Raw genomic sequence first — 13,483 nt, forward strand, 5'->3', positions numbered from 1 at the left:
TCATTTGTAAGCATATTATCCCTTGTCCTTCACAGAGGGCTTCATTGCCTGCAGGAACCTCGTCTCCGTAATTCTAGGAGTCTTTTACTTCCCTGGGTATTTCTGACCTGAATTTTAGCCAATTGTGTCTTACAAAGTCAGCAGGTTTCCTCCAAATATTATCGTTAAGTGTTTCCTGTGTGAAATCCTGTCCTTTCCAGTGTACTTGGAAGAAGGAAATAGAAAAAAACAACGTGGGTATTTATATAGGATCTTTTCTCCTTACAGCACACTGCTTGCGAATCCTTAGATAATTTCAGTGAGAGTAAAGTAAACTGCTGATCGGGGCTGGGCAAATAGAGGTTAAGATGGTTGAAATCTTTTTTAATGTTCTGTAGGGAGTAATCAAGCTTGTTTAACTCCCTTGATGTCAGGGAATCCGAATACTTTTCTAGAATTCAGAGCATTGCTGTGCCCTTTGCAGAGTTGAGAAGTACAAAGCATGCAGACTAACCCTAAATCTTTAGGCAAGGATCTGATAAGTTCTGTAGAGTAGCTTAGTCCTGGGAAGAATGGAAACTGACAGCTGATACCTAGTTTTTCAGGGCCTAGATATCTGAAATGGGAGGGTGGGGTAGTTCTGGAGATTGAGCAATAAGTTTTAAGTTAGAATGATTGGTAAGGAAATGGTGAGAAAAATTTTGAATAGAAACTTTGGATTCAAGTTATTATTAGAGAAAAGAAATGTTGAATGTGGGATATAAAAGTAATGTTGAGTCTTGTTGAAACTTAACTCAGAAGACTTAAGAAAAAATATCTTTGGATTCATTGTATTTCCATGAAAATATTACATAATTTTCTTTTGTTCCCTAAAACTGTTATATTAGTCAAGAAGATACGGGGCTTCCCTGGTGGCGCAGTGGTTGAGAGTCTGCCTGCTGATGCCGGGGAAATGGGTTCGTGCCCCGGTCCAGGAAGATCCCACATGCCGCGGAGCGGCTGGGCCCGTGAGCCATGGCCGCTGAGCCTGCGCATCCGGAGCCTGTGCTCAGCAACGGGAGAGGCCACATGCTGCCTCTATGCCTTCTGTTCTATGAAAACGTCTGATAAACTAGTCAGCAGTAAAGTGATACTAACAATATTTTACTTCTTTCAGAAATATTTACATTTAAAATAATTCCAGGAAAGGTCCAATGCTAAAATCAAAGAAAGGAAGGCACTAGAAAACTTTCAGCCTTCTTGAGTTGATTGAGCAAAGAATTTATGCACTGAATTTTTTCTCTCAAAGCTCAACATATATGAATTTACTGAGATGGGCAATGAAGTATCTACGAAATGACTGTTACCTATTCCAGGCCACAGGAATCCCCATTATTTCAAAAGTTTTCTTTTCCATAAAATGAAAGGTATTTGGCCAATTGTACTCAGGAGTAGTTCAGTGTTAGCCAGCTGTCCAGGAATAGGTGCCGAATGTGAAGCAGGGAAGGAAAAGATTTGCTCAGAAGACAGAACTGGCTCTGGTCTTCACCATGGGGGTCTGCAGTGCATCTCCCAGGAGGTGTGGCAAGACTGTCTATTGCTGCTGCCCTGTGGAGAAGCAGAAATCAATGTCATCAATCCAGGAGTGAGTGAAGGGAGGTGAATGAGTTGGAATAATTTGGGGATACATCTTTAGATATCTTTAGCTATTTCCCAAATAAAACCTGAAGAAATTTATGATGGTGTGAATCACATTTCATTTTCACAAAGTGCAAGTCTACGTCTGTTGTTTGGCCTTGGTTGACTGTGAAAAATGAATCTCAGACTCAATTATGACAATTATGAAGGTAGTGAGCAGAATAGAAAGAGCAAAACAGGTTGATAAAGTAAATAAATGTTTGTGGTACTGAAGGTGTAAGCAGGTGTTCTGTCTAGAATGAATAGAATTTCTGGGTTATAATTACAAAGAATTAAAGGTTATGGAAAAAGGCCAAAGAGGTCATAGCATGTATTACAACATTCATAGGCAAAATAACTATTAAGCAACTAGTATATTGCAAAAGAAAGTATCATTTTCATGGAAGTTATATATTACATAATTAACACAGCTTTAGGACAGTGTGGCCTAGAAAAATGATTTTGTGTGTGAACTTTGGGGTCAGAAAGTCCTGGGTTTATATTCTGGCTCTTACTGGCTGAGTGATCTTAGGCAGTCACTTAAAGTCTCTGTGAGACATTGTCATCTGCAAAAATAGGGGTAACAATGATTATTATAAAGTATTGCTTAGATTCAGATTTTAATTTATGCCATTGACTGGGGAATCATGAGAGACCCAGAAGAAAATCTTTCACTGTCTTTTGTTTGCATTCAGATTAGAGGACTGGGTCTAGTATGGTCTGTTCCCTTATCACACACACACACACACACACACACACACACACACACACTGCATGGATTAAAGGAGTTGAAGAAATTCCAGAGAAGTGAATTCAGAAATGAATAATGTTGATAAGTGGTACAGAGAAAAATAGTGCAGTAAAGAGAAGTAGGAAGTATTGTGGGGGAAGAGAGCTTATCATTTTAAATAGCATCATTTAAAAAATTCCTGAAGAAGTTAAAGGAGATGAGCCATGTTAATCGTTGGGGAAGAGGAATTGCAAGTACAAGAGTCCTGCTTGGCTTGTTCCAGGAACAATGAGGAGACCTGTGTGTTGGAATGAAGTGAACAACATAGACTGAAGACATAGGAAGATATGATATCAGAGTGGTAGGAAGGGCCACATCATTAAGGCCCTGTAGGCTGTTTTAAGGATTGTGGTTTTTCCCTGTCACTGAAATGGGATGATATTAGAGGGTTTTGATGGGATCATTTGTTTTAACAGGGTCATTTTGGCTGCTTCATTGAGAAAAGTCTGTAAAGAGGCAAACATAAGGACAAGGAGACCTTTTATGAGGCTATTGCAATAATCTACACGAGAGATTATAGTAATCTGTAGAGAAACAGGAAGTCTAGTAGTTTGTACTCAGGTGGTACCAGCACGGTATGCTAACAGAAGGGATGTGTGGTATAAGAGAAAGGAAGATTTCAGCCTAGGCTCTTGAAAGGATGGAGTTGATAGGTAGTAAAATGGAGAAGACTTTAGGAGCTGAAGGTTTGAGAGGGAAGATCAAGAGCTCAGATTTGGACATGTTAAGTTTTAAATGGCTTTTGGACAGCTAAGTGAAGTTATTGAGTAGGTTCTTGGGTTTGCAAATCTGGAGTTCAGGAGACATGTCTTGCCTAGGGTTATAAACTAGGGAATGATTAGCATATACATGATATATAAAGCCATAAAGCTGGATGAAATCTTCAAAGGAGTGAGTGTAGAGAGAGAAGAGAAATGGTCTGAGGACTCAACCTCAGAGTATATTGATAATAATGGTTTGGGGAGAAGAGGAGGAACCAGCAATGGAGACTGAGAAAGAATATGAGATAGGAGGCAAAGCAGGTGAGTATGGGTTGCCAGACATTTAATGAATGAAATGTTAAAAGGAGATGAAGTAAAGAACTGTCTCAAATACTGCTGCAAGTCACGTAAAAGATAGCTTCAAAAAATAGAGCATTGTGTTTAAATAACTTGGAGGTGAACTAGGTAAGAGCAGTTTTGTGGGAGTGGTAGTTGCAAAAGTTCTGTAATTTCCTGAGTGATAAGAGCACTAAGAGCATCCTTTGTTCTAATACTTGGTCTTTGATTCTTGTTCCTGACACAGAGCCCCCAAATCCCTTGGAATTTCCTGGGTGTTAAGAGTGAGTTTTGTTCTCATGAGGTGACTTTGGGTGGGCTCCTTGAAAATTTCTGGATGGGGCCTGCTACCTGAAAGACTAAGTTGTGATGAGAAGCTTGGAACTTTCAGCACTGCCACCGCCTTCCTCCTCTAGAAAGGGGAGAGGAGCTAGAAGTGGAGTTAATAATCCATCATGCGTATGTGATGAAGCCTCTATAAAAATCCTAAAAGTACAGGGTTCAGAGAGCTTCTGGGTTGGTGAAAACATCTAAATTCTGGGAACGTGGTGCACTCCAACTCCATGGGGACAGAAGCTTCTGCACTTGGGATCCTTCTAGATCTCCCCCTATGTTTCTTTTTATCTGACTGTTCATCTGTATCTTTATCATATCCTTTAATAAACTGGTAAACATAAGTCGGTGTTTCCTTGAGTTCTGCGAGCTCTTCTAGAAAATGATCAAACCCAGGGAGGGGAGGGCTATGGAAAAGCTGATTTATAGCTGGTTGGCAGAATTACAGGTGACAACAGATTGCCATCTGAAATGGGGGGGTACTCTTGTGGGACTGAGCCCTGTGGGATCTGAAGCCATCTCCAGGTAGATAGTATCAGAAGTGAGTTAAATTGTGGGACACCCAGCTAGTATGAGAGTACTGCTTGGTTGGGGAAAATGCCCGCACATCCTGTGTCAGGAGTGTTGTGAATGTGGTACTAGTGTGAGATTAAGGGGACACGCAGAAGTGTGTTTTTCCAACTTAGTAGTCAAAAAGGATGATTACAGTGGGCTCAAAGAAAGAAAGGAAGAATATTGAAGACAGTGAGATCCTTTGAGGTCTCTTATTGCAAAAGGAAGGAAAGAAATAAAGCAGCAGTTAGAGGAGCATGTGAAATAAAGCAAAATTTTGTTTAAGATGGGAGAAATAATGTTTACATACTTTTGGAAAAGATTCTGTGCAGAAAGAAAAATTGATGGTACTGGAAAGAAGTGGGAGAGTTATGAAGCACTGTGTTCAAGTAGATGAGAGGAAACCGGATTTTATGCATAAATGGAGTGTTTGGGCTTTGCTAGGGTAACAAGCACTTATATGCCAAAAACTGATTTTAATCATTGATTGCAGATTTCCAACTCTCCAAAGAACTAGATGATGAGATGATGGAGGTGAAGAACTGTGAAAGATGGTAGGATCTTTGGATTGTAGACCATGGTGGGTAAAAAATTTGCAGAGCTGGGAACTAGGAGGCATTAGCAGGAATTAGAGAGTGACAGTGACTTAACTGCTTGCTACGGAGATCAGGATAAGGATTTTGTATTTTGTTATTAATTAGAAAGAAGAAGGATGGCAAGATCTGATTCCTTCTCATCCTCTTCCTCCCCCTCCTGTCCCTCCTCCTTCTCCTGCTAAATCACTCTAGCTGCTCTGTGGAGAATGGGTGGGTTATAGTTGTGGCTGGGGAATATGAGCAATAGTAGGAGGTGATGAGAGCTGGAGACACTTGGAATGTATTTTAGAATGAAGCTAACAGAACTTGCTAATGAATTGAGTGTGGGCATGAGCCAAAAGAGAGAATCAAATATTATTCCTAAACTTTTTAGATGAGCCACTGGGTGACAACTGGTGCTGTTGACACTGATGTTGAAAAGGAGCGTGTCCTCTAGGAGGGAAGCAAGAACACTCTTTTGAAGATACTCTGTTTGAGATACTTATTAGATACCCAAGAAGAAATATCAAGTAGTGTATAGTAAATTCTAAAGCTCAAGAGAGAGGTCAGGGCTGCAGTCTGAGAGTGAGCAAGAGGATGGTGTTTAAATTGGTGGGTCTGTGTGAGCTCACTCAGAGACTGAGACTAGGAAGAGAAAATATACTGTGTGTTCATCAGTAAGCACAGGGACAAACATAAAGAAGAAGACTGAATATCTTCAAACAAGTAAAAATCAAGGTTAATAAGCAATGAATTTGTTTTTCAAGGAAGACATATATTGTCTTCTTTTTTATTTTTTCTAACATCTTTATTGGAGTATAATTGCTTTACAATGGTGTGTTAGTTTCTGCTTTATAACAAAGTGAATCAGCTATACGTATACATATATCCCCATGTCTCTTCCCTCTTGGGTCTCCCTCCCACCTTCCCTATCCCACCCCTCTAGGTGTTCACAAAGCACCGAGCTGATCTCCCTATGCTATGCGGCTGCTTACCACTAGCTATCTATTTTACGTTTGGTAGTGTATATATGTCCATGCCACTCTCTCACTTCGTCCCGGCTTACCCTTCCCCCTCGCCGTGTCCTCAAGTCCATTCTCTATGTCTTCATCTTTATTCCTGTCCTGATTTAATTCCCCCAGGAAGAGAAAACAAAACTATTTTCCAGGATGTTGGGCAGCTGGAAAAAACTACATTTTTTTCCTCTACAGCCTCCTCCAAGCCTCTATGCAACACCTGCTTTAACCAGGTCAGACCATCACCAGAATAACAAAAGAATCTATTTTCCCTCTATAGTTTTGGTAATAGAACAGTCAATGAATGCTCCCAACATATTCTAATATTTGATGAGTCAACTGACACTTGTTTTCATATTGGTGGGTTTAGTATTCAGACCAACCTTGTAAGATTGTGAAGACAAAGGTCAAAGTCTTAGATCTTCAAAATAATAATTTATAAGTAGTGATGTTAGGATAGTAAGGCAATTTTGAATTTTTATTTACGATTGAAGAACATCTTCACGAATGAACACTATTTCACACGGAAACTGAGGGATCCTTAGCTTGTCTAGAATTATTTACTGACTGAGAAGTCTTTCATATAAGTGTATTGCTTCTTTCCACATGGCAAATTCACAGCTTCAAATTTTTTGAATGTTCCTTTGGTAATAGCCTACAAGTACACCAATCAATGTTTTTTTTTCGGTTAGATAATAATTTCACTGTAAGGATCTCTAACTATTTTAGGAATATCAGCATCTGATCCCGTATTTGGTGCAAAACAAAAATAGGGGTACTAAGATATAAGATGGATTTTGTAATGTTTCAAAATGAATTAAAGGCCAAATCTAGAAAAAGTCTTGGAATCTAAGGAGCCATGGTTAAAAACAGTGAAAAATGTGTATTTGTTTTGAGAGATCATTTTCTCTTCCCTTCCTGTCTTCCCCTTCCCCCCACCCCCATACTCTCCTCTTCCCTCCTTTAATTTCCCCCATCCTTTCCTTCCTTTTATTTTTGTCTGAAGTTTTCCTAATCAGAAACATCTACACATGGAATCAGTAATGGTCATTTCTTTTGTTCTTTTAAGAGAGGCTCCCTTTTGTTTCATGGTTTTCGCCACACAATGAATTCAACCCAACAAGTATCCGCTGTGCACTTAGTATTAAGTATTGTGCATGCACCGTTATGGAGGAAAACATGTAACCTTTTTAGTATGGTAAGTTCTTTAACAGAAGAATAAAAGAGTTACAGCATAAAGGTTAATGGTGTGAAATTTGCAGCCAGATTGCATGGTGCTAGTGTATGATGTTGGACGCGTTACTTAACCTCTGTGTGCTTTAGTTTCCTAGTTAATAAAACAGGAATATTAATATTACCTATGTCATAGATATATATTTGACCAGTACCTGGCATGTAGTAAGCGTTATATAAGTGTAAATTTTATGTATAATTATATATGTATGAAAATTTACAAAATTATAATTAGAGTGTTTCATAGGTTGCATCCTGTTCCCCTTCTATTATCAACATACTGGAAATAGCAAGTCATAAATATTCCTCCTTCCCTAGTTTTCCAGTCTTTCTTCTTTTGTCCTCTGCTTGTCTGTCCCTTTTCATTGTTCTATGATTCCATATGTGCTCGGTTTCTAATTGTTGATGTACTCTCCTGTCCTCATTTTTTCTTACTCTATATATTCTTCCTGAGCAATCTTACCACCCCCAGGGCTTGTATAATCAGCCATACACAACTGATCCTAACTTGATATCTAATGTCTAGACTTATGTTCTGAGCGCTAACCTCCATCTCTAACCATCTACTGGACTAAGGAAAATATTGGGTGGACTATGGCACTCTCACCTTATCACCTTTCACCTACCATCCAAACCAGCTCCCTGCCTTGGATTTCCATTCTAATTAATGGTACCACCATTACCTAGTAACCCAAATTGGAAACCTGGAGAGACTCCAGCTCTGTCAATTATATCTCTCAAGGAAACCCCAACCTTCTCTACCTTCCCTACTGTCGTAGAATTCAGGTTCTCTCCTCAGTCATTATATCCACTATAAGGTTCTCATATCTGGTCCTTCTGCCTCCAGGGTCACACTCCCTCCCTTCAGGTCAACCTTCACACTGTCACTAGATACCTTCTACAATGAAAATCAGCTCATATTACTTTCCTGCAGAGTTTCTGAAGTAATGCCCCACTCCTTTATTAAAATCACCTAGGATTTTTTTTAGAAGTGAAAATTGCCTGACCCTGATTAGAAAACTAGAGCCTGAACACAAGTTTAGGAATTTATACTTTTAAAAGCTCTTCAGTTGATTTTCCCCAAATTAAAGTTAGAGGATCATTGTCATACAGCATAAATTATAGACACTTAAGCCATTCCTGATTCTGTTTCACCCTTCTTTGTGATTTTCTTTAAATCTACAGAATTATTAGATTTTTCAGACACAAAACAGTATTTCCTACCTAGGTAGTATTTCTTACCTTCCAAATTTTTCCTACTCCAAATTGTTCATGAGTGCCATTTTTCTCCTCTCCATAACTAACATAACTGATCACAAAGAACATCATTTTTCTTACCAACTCCTGAATATTTACCACAAAAAAATCGCTAAATTACTGAAGGAGTGTAAGTTCACCTTCTCCTTGATCCTTTGTACTCCTTATTTCACTATCATTCTTCAATAAAGTTCAAAATAAAGACTATGGTCCCAGACATGGCCGAGGGTTTTCATGAGCTGCCTCTTGCTCCTGCTGCACCTCCTCTTATATCTAGTCTCCCCTCCCTTTTGTGCTTCATGTTTGACCTTCTTTCAGTTTTCATATGTGCCACTTTCCTTGCTAACTCAAGACTTTCATACATGCTGTTATCTCTGCCTAGAATTCCATCTCTACTATATCTCCCTCAGTAAATTAGTATAAATTCTTCAGAGGTCAGTTTAAGGGACCTTTCACTGATCCTAAAGATGAGGTTAGGTTTTCTCAACAGTGACACTAGGACTTTGTGGAAAAGGTAATTGTTTGTTGTGGGAGAGCTGCCCTATGCATTGTAGGATGTTTAGCAGCATCTTCTGGTAGTACTCCTAAATTACGACAATAAAACATGAATTCAGACATTGTCTCATGTCCCTTGGGAGGCAAAATTGCTTCCAGTTGAGAACTGTTGCACTAGATTAAGTGCCCTCATTCTATGCTGTCATACTTTTTATTCTCCAAGTTGTGCCTGTTATTAAATCATGTTTAATTACTATTTTGCCTACTAAAATGGAAGTGCTATGAGAAAAGGGACCATTCTTCTTTTTTCTTTAACATCTTGAAGTATGATTGCTTTACAATGGTGTGTTAGTTTCTGCTTTATAACAAAGTGAATCTGCTATATATCTACATAGATCCCCATGTCTCCTCCCTCTTTTGTCTCCCCCCCACCCTCCTTATCCCACCCCTCTAGGTGGTCACAAAGCAATGAACTGATCTCCCTGTGCTATGCAGCTGTTTCCCACTAGCTATCTATTTTATATTTGGTAGTGTATATATGTCCATGCCACTCTCTCACTTCGTCCAAGTTTACCCTTCCCGCTCCTCGTGTCCTCAAGTCCATTCTCTACGTCGGCGTCTATATTCCTGTCCTGCCTCTAGGTTCTTCAGAACAATTCTTTTTTTTTTTTTTTTTAGATTCCATATATATGTGTTAGCATACAGTATTTGTTTTTCTCTTTCTGACTTACTTCACTCTGTATGACAGATTCTAGGTCTATCCACCTAACTACAAAAAACTCAATTTCATTTCTTCTTATGACTGAGGAATATTCCATTGTATATATGTGCCACATCTTCTTTATCCATTCATCTGTCAATGGACACTTAGGTTGTTTCCATGTTCTGGCTACTGTAAATAGAGCTGCAATGAACATTGCGGTACATGACTCTTTTTGAATTATGCTTTTCTCAAGGTATATGCAAAGTAGTGGGATTGCTGGGTCATATGGTAGTTCTATTTGTAGTTTTTTAAGGAACCTCCATACTGTTCTCCATAGTGGCTGAACCAATTCACATTCCCACCAGCAGTGCAAGAGTGTTCCCTTTTCTCCACACCCTTTCCAGCATTTATTGTTTCTAGATTTTTTGATGATGGCCATTCTGACTGGTGTGAGATGATATCTCATTGTAGTTTTGATTTGCATTTCTTTTATGATTAGTGATGTTGAGCATCCTTTCATATGTTTGTTGACAATCTTTATATCTTCTTTGGAGAAATGTCTATTTAGGTCTTCTGCCCGTTTTTGAATTGGGTTGTTTGTTTTTCTGATATTGAGCTGCATGGGATGCTTGTAAATTTTGGAGATTAATCCTTTGTCAGTTGCTTCATTTGAAAATATTTTCTCCCATTCTGAGGGTTGTTTTTTCTTCCTGTTTTTGTTTTCCTTTGCTGTGCAAAAGCTTTTAAGTTCCATTAGGTCCTATTTGTTTATCTTTGTTTTTATTTCCATTGCTCTAGGAGGTGGGTTAAAAAGGATCTTGCTGTAATTTATGTCATAGAGTGTTCTGTCTATGTTTTCCTCTAAGAGTTTTAGAGTGTCTGGCCTTATATTTAGGGCTTTAATCCATTTTGAGTTTATTTTTGTGTATGTTGTTAGGGAGTGTTCTAATTTCATTCTTTTACATGTAGCTGTCCAGTTATATCAGTAACACATAATGAAGAGGCTGTCTTTTCTCTGTTGTATACTCTTGCCTCCTTTATCAAAGATAAGGTGACCATATGTGTGTGGGTTTATCTTGGGCTTTCTATCCTGTTCCATTGATCTATCTTTCTGTTTTTGTGCCTGTACCATACTGTCTTGATTACTGTAGCTTTGTAGTATAGTCTGAAGTTAGGGAGCCTGATTCCTCCAGCTCTGTTTTTCTTTCTCAAGATTGCTTTGACTATTCGGGGTCTTCTGTGTGTCCATACAAACTATGAATTTTTTTGTTCTTGTTCAGTGAAAAATGCCATTGGTAGTTTGAGAGGGGTTGCAATGAATCTTCAGATTCCTTTGGGTAGTATATTCATTTTCACAATGTTGATTCTTCCAATCCAAGAACATGGTATATCTCTCCTTCTGTTTGTATCATCTTTAATTTCTTTCATCAGTGTAATAGTTTTCTACATAGAGGTCTTTTGCTCCTTAGGTAGGTTTATTCCTAGGTATTTTATTCTTTTTGTTGCAATGGTAAATGGGAGTGTTTCCCTAATTTCCCTTGCAGATTTTTCATCATTAGAGTATAGGAATGCCAGAGATTTCTGTGCATTAATTTTGTATCCTGATACTTTACCAGATTCTTTGGTTAGCTCTACTAGTTCTCTGGTAGCATCTTTAGGATTCTCTATGTATATTATCTATGTATAGTATGTCATCTGCAAACAGTGCCAGCTTTACTTCTTTCCCGATTTGGATTCTTTTTATTTCCTTTTCTTCTCTGATTGCTGTGGCTACAATTTCCAAAGCTATGTTGAATAATAGTGGTGACAGTGGACAACCTTGTCTTGTTCCTGATCTTAGTGGAAATGGTTTCAGTTTTTCACCATTGAGAATGATGTTGGCTGTGAGTTTGTCATATATGGCCTTTATTATGTTGAGGTAAGTTCCCTCTATGCCTACTTTCTGGAGAGTTTTTTTTATCATAAATGGGTGTTGAATTTTGTCAAAAGATTTTTCTGCATGTATTGAGATGATCATATGGTTTTTATCCTTCAATGTGTTAATATGGTTTATCACATGGATTGATTTGCAGATATTGAAGAATCCTTGCATTCCTGGGATAAACACCTGATCATGGTGTAAGATCCTTTTAATGTGCTGTTGGATTCTGTTTGCTAGTATTTTGCAGAGGATTTTTGCATCTATGTTCATCAGTGATATTGGCCTGTAGCTTTCTTTCTTTGTGACATCTTTGTCTGGTTTTGGTATCAGGGTGATGGTGACCTTGTAGAATGAGTTTGGGAGTGTTCCTCTCTCTGCTGTATATTGGAAGAGTTTGAGAAGGATAGGTTTTATCTGTTCTCTAAATGTTTGGCAAAATTTGCCTGTGAAGCCATCTGGTCCTGGGCTTTTGGTTTTTGGAAGAGTTTTAATGACAGTTTCAATTTCTGTGCTTGTGATTGGTCTGTTTATATTTTCTATTTCTTCATCATTCAGTCTTGGAAGGTTGTGCTTTTCTAATAATTTGTCCATTTTTTACAGATTGTCCATATTATTGGCATATAGTTTCTTGTAGTAATCTCTCATGATCCTTTGTATTTCTGTAGTGTCACTTGATACTTCTCCTTTTTCATTTCTAAGTCTATTTATTTGAGTCCTCTCCCTTTTTTCTTGATGAGTTTGGCTAATCAATTTTTTTTATCTTCTCAAAGAACCAACTTTTAGTTTTATTGATCTTTTCTTGTTTCCTTCATTTCTTTTTCATTTATTTCTGATCTGATCTTTATGATTTCTTTCCTTTTGGTAATTTTGGGGTTTTTTTTGTTCTTTCTCTAAATGCTTTAGGTGTAAGGTTAGATTTTTTATTTGAGATGTTTCTTGTTTCTTGGGGTAGAATTGTATTGTTATAAAATTCCCTCTTAAAACTGCTTTTGCTGCATCCCATAGGTTTTCTGTCTTCATGTTTTCATTGTAATTTGTTTCTACGTATTTTTTGATTTCCTCTTTGAGTTCTTCAGTGATCTCTTGGTTATTTAGTCGCATATTGTTTAGCCTATGTGTGTTTGTAATTTTTACAGATTTTTTCCAGTAACTGATATCTAGTCTCATAGCGTTTTGGTTAGAAAAGATACTTGATACAATTTCAATTTTTAAAAATTTACCAAGGCTTGATTTGTTACCCAAGATATGATCTCTCCTTGAGAATGTTCTATGAGCACTTGAGAAGAAAGTGTAATCTGCTATTTTTGGATGGAATGTCCTATAAATATCAATTAAGTCCATCTTCTTTAATGTGTCATTTAAAGCTTGGGTTTCCTTATTTATTTCCATTTTGGATGATCTGTCCATCGGTGATAGTGGGGTGTTAAAGTCCCCTACTATGATTGTGTTGCTATCGATTTCCCCTTTTATGGTTGTCAGCATTTGCCTATGTATTGCCGTGTTCCTATGTTGGGTGCATAAATATTTATGTCTGTTATTTCTCATATGAGAATTGCTACTCCAGATTTCTTTTGATTTCCATTTGCATGGAATATATTTTTCCATCCCCTTACTTTCAGTCTGTATGTGTCCCTAGGTCTGAAGTGGGTCTCCTGTAGACAGCATATATATGGGTCTTGTTCTTGTATCCATTCAACCAGTCTATGTCTTTTGGTTGGGGCATTTAATCCATTAACATTTAAGGTATTTATCGAGATGTATGTTCCTCTTAACCATTTTCTTAATTGTTTTGGGTTTGTTATTGTAGGTCTTTTCCTTCTCTTGTGCTTCCTGCCTAGAGAAGTTCCTTAAGTATTTGTTGTGAAGCTGGTTTGGTGGTGCTGAATTCTCTTAGCTTTTGCTTGTCTGTAAAGGTTTTAAATTCTCCGTTGAATTT

General features: G+C 37.9%; 1 long non-coding RNA gene across 1 annotated transcript in view; it reads left to right on the forward strand.

The window, feature by feature from the left end:
• The window catches only part of LOC132597321 (uncharacterized), a 137,051-nt gene that overhangs the window by 92,631 nt on the left and 30,937 nt on the right, over positions 1 to 13,483 (forward strand). The window lies entirely within an intron of this gene.

The sequence above is a fragment of the Globicephala melas genome, chromosome 5 (assembly GCF_963455315.2).
Source record: "Globicephala melas chromosome 5, mGloMel1.2, whole genome shotgun sequence".
NCBI lineage: Eukaryota > Metazoa > Chordata > Mammalia > Artiodactyla > Delphinidae > Globicephala > Globicephala melas.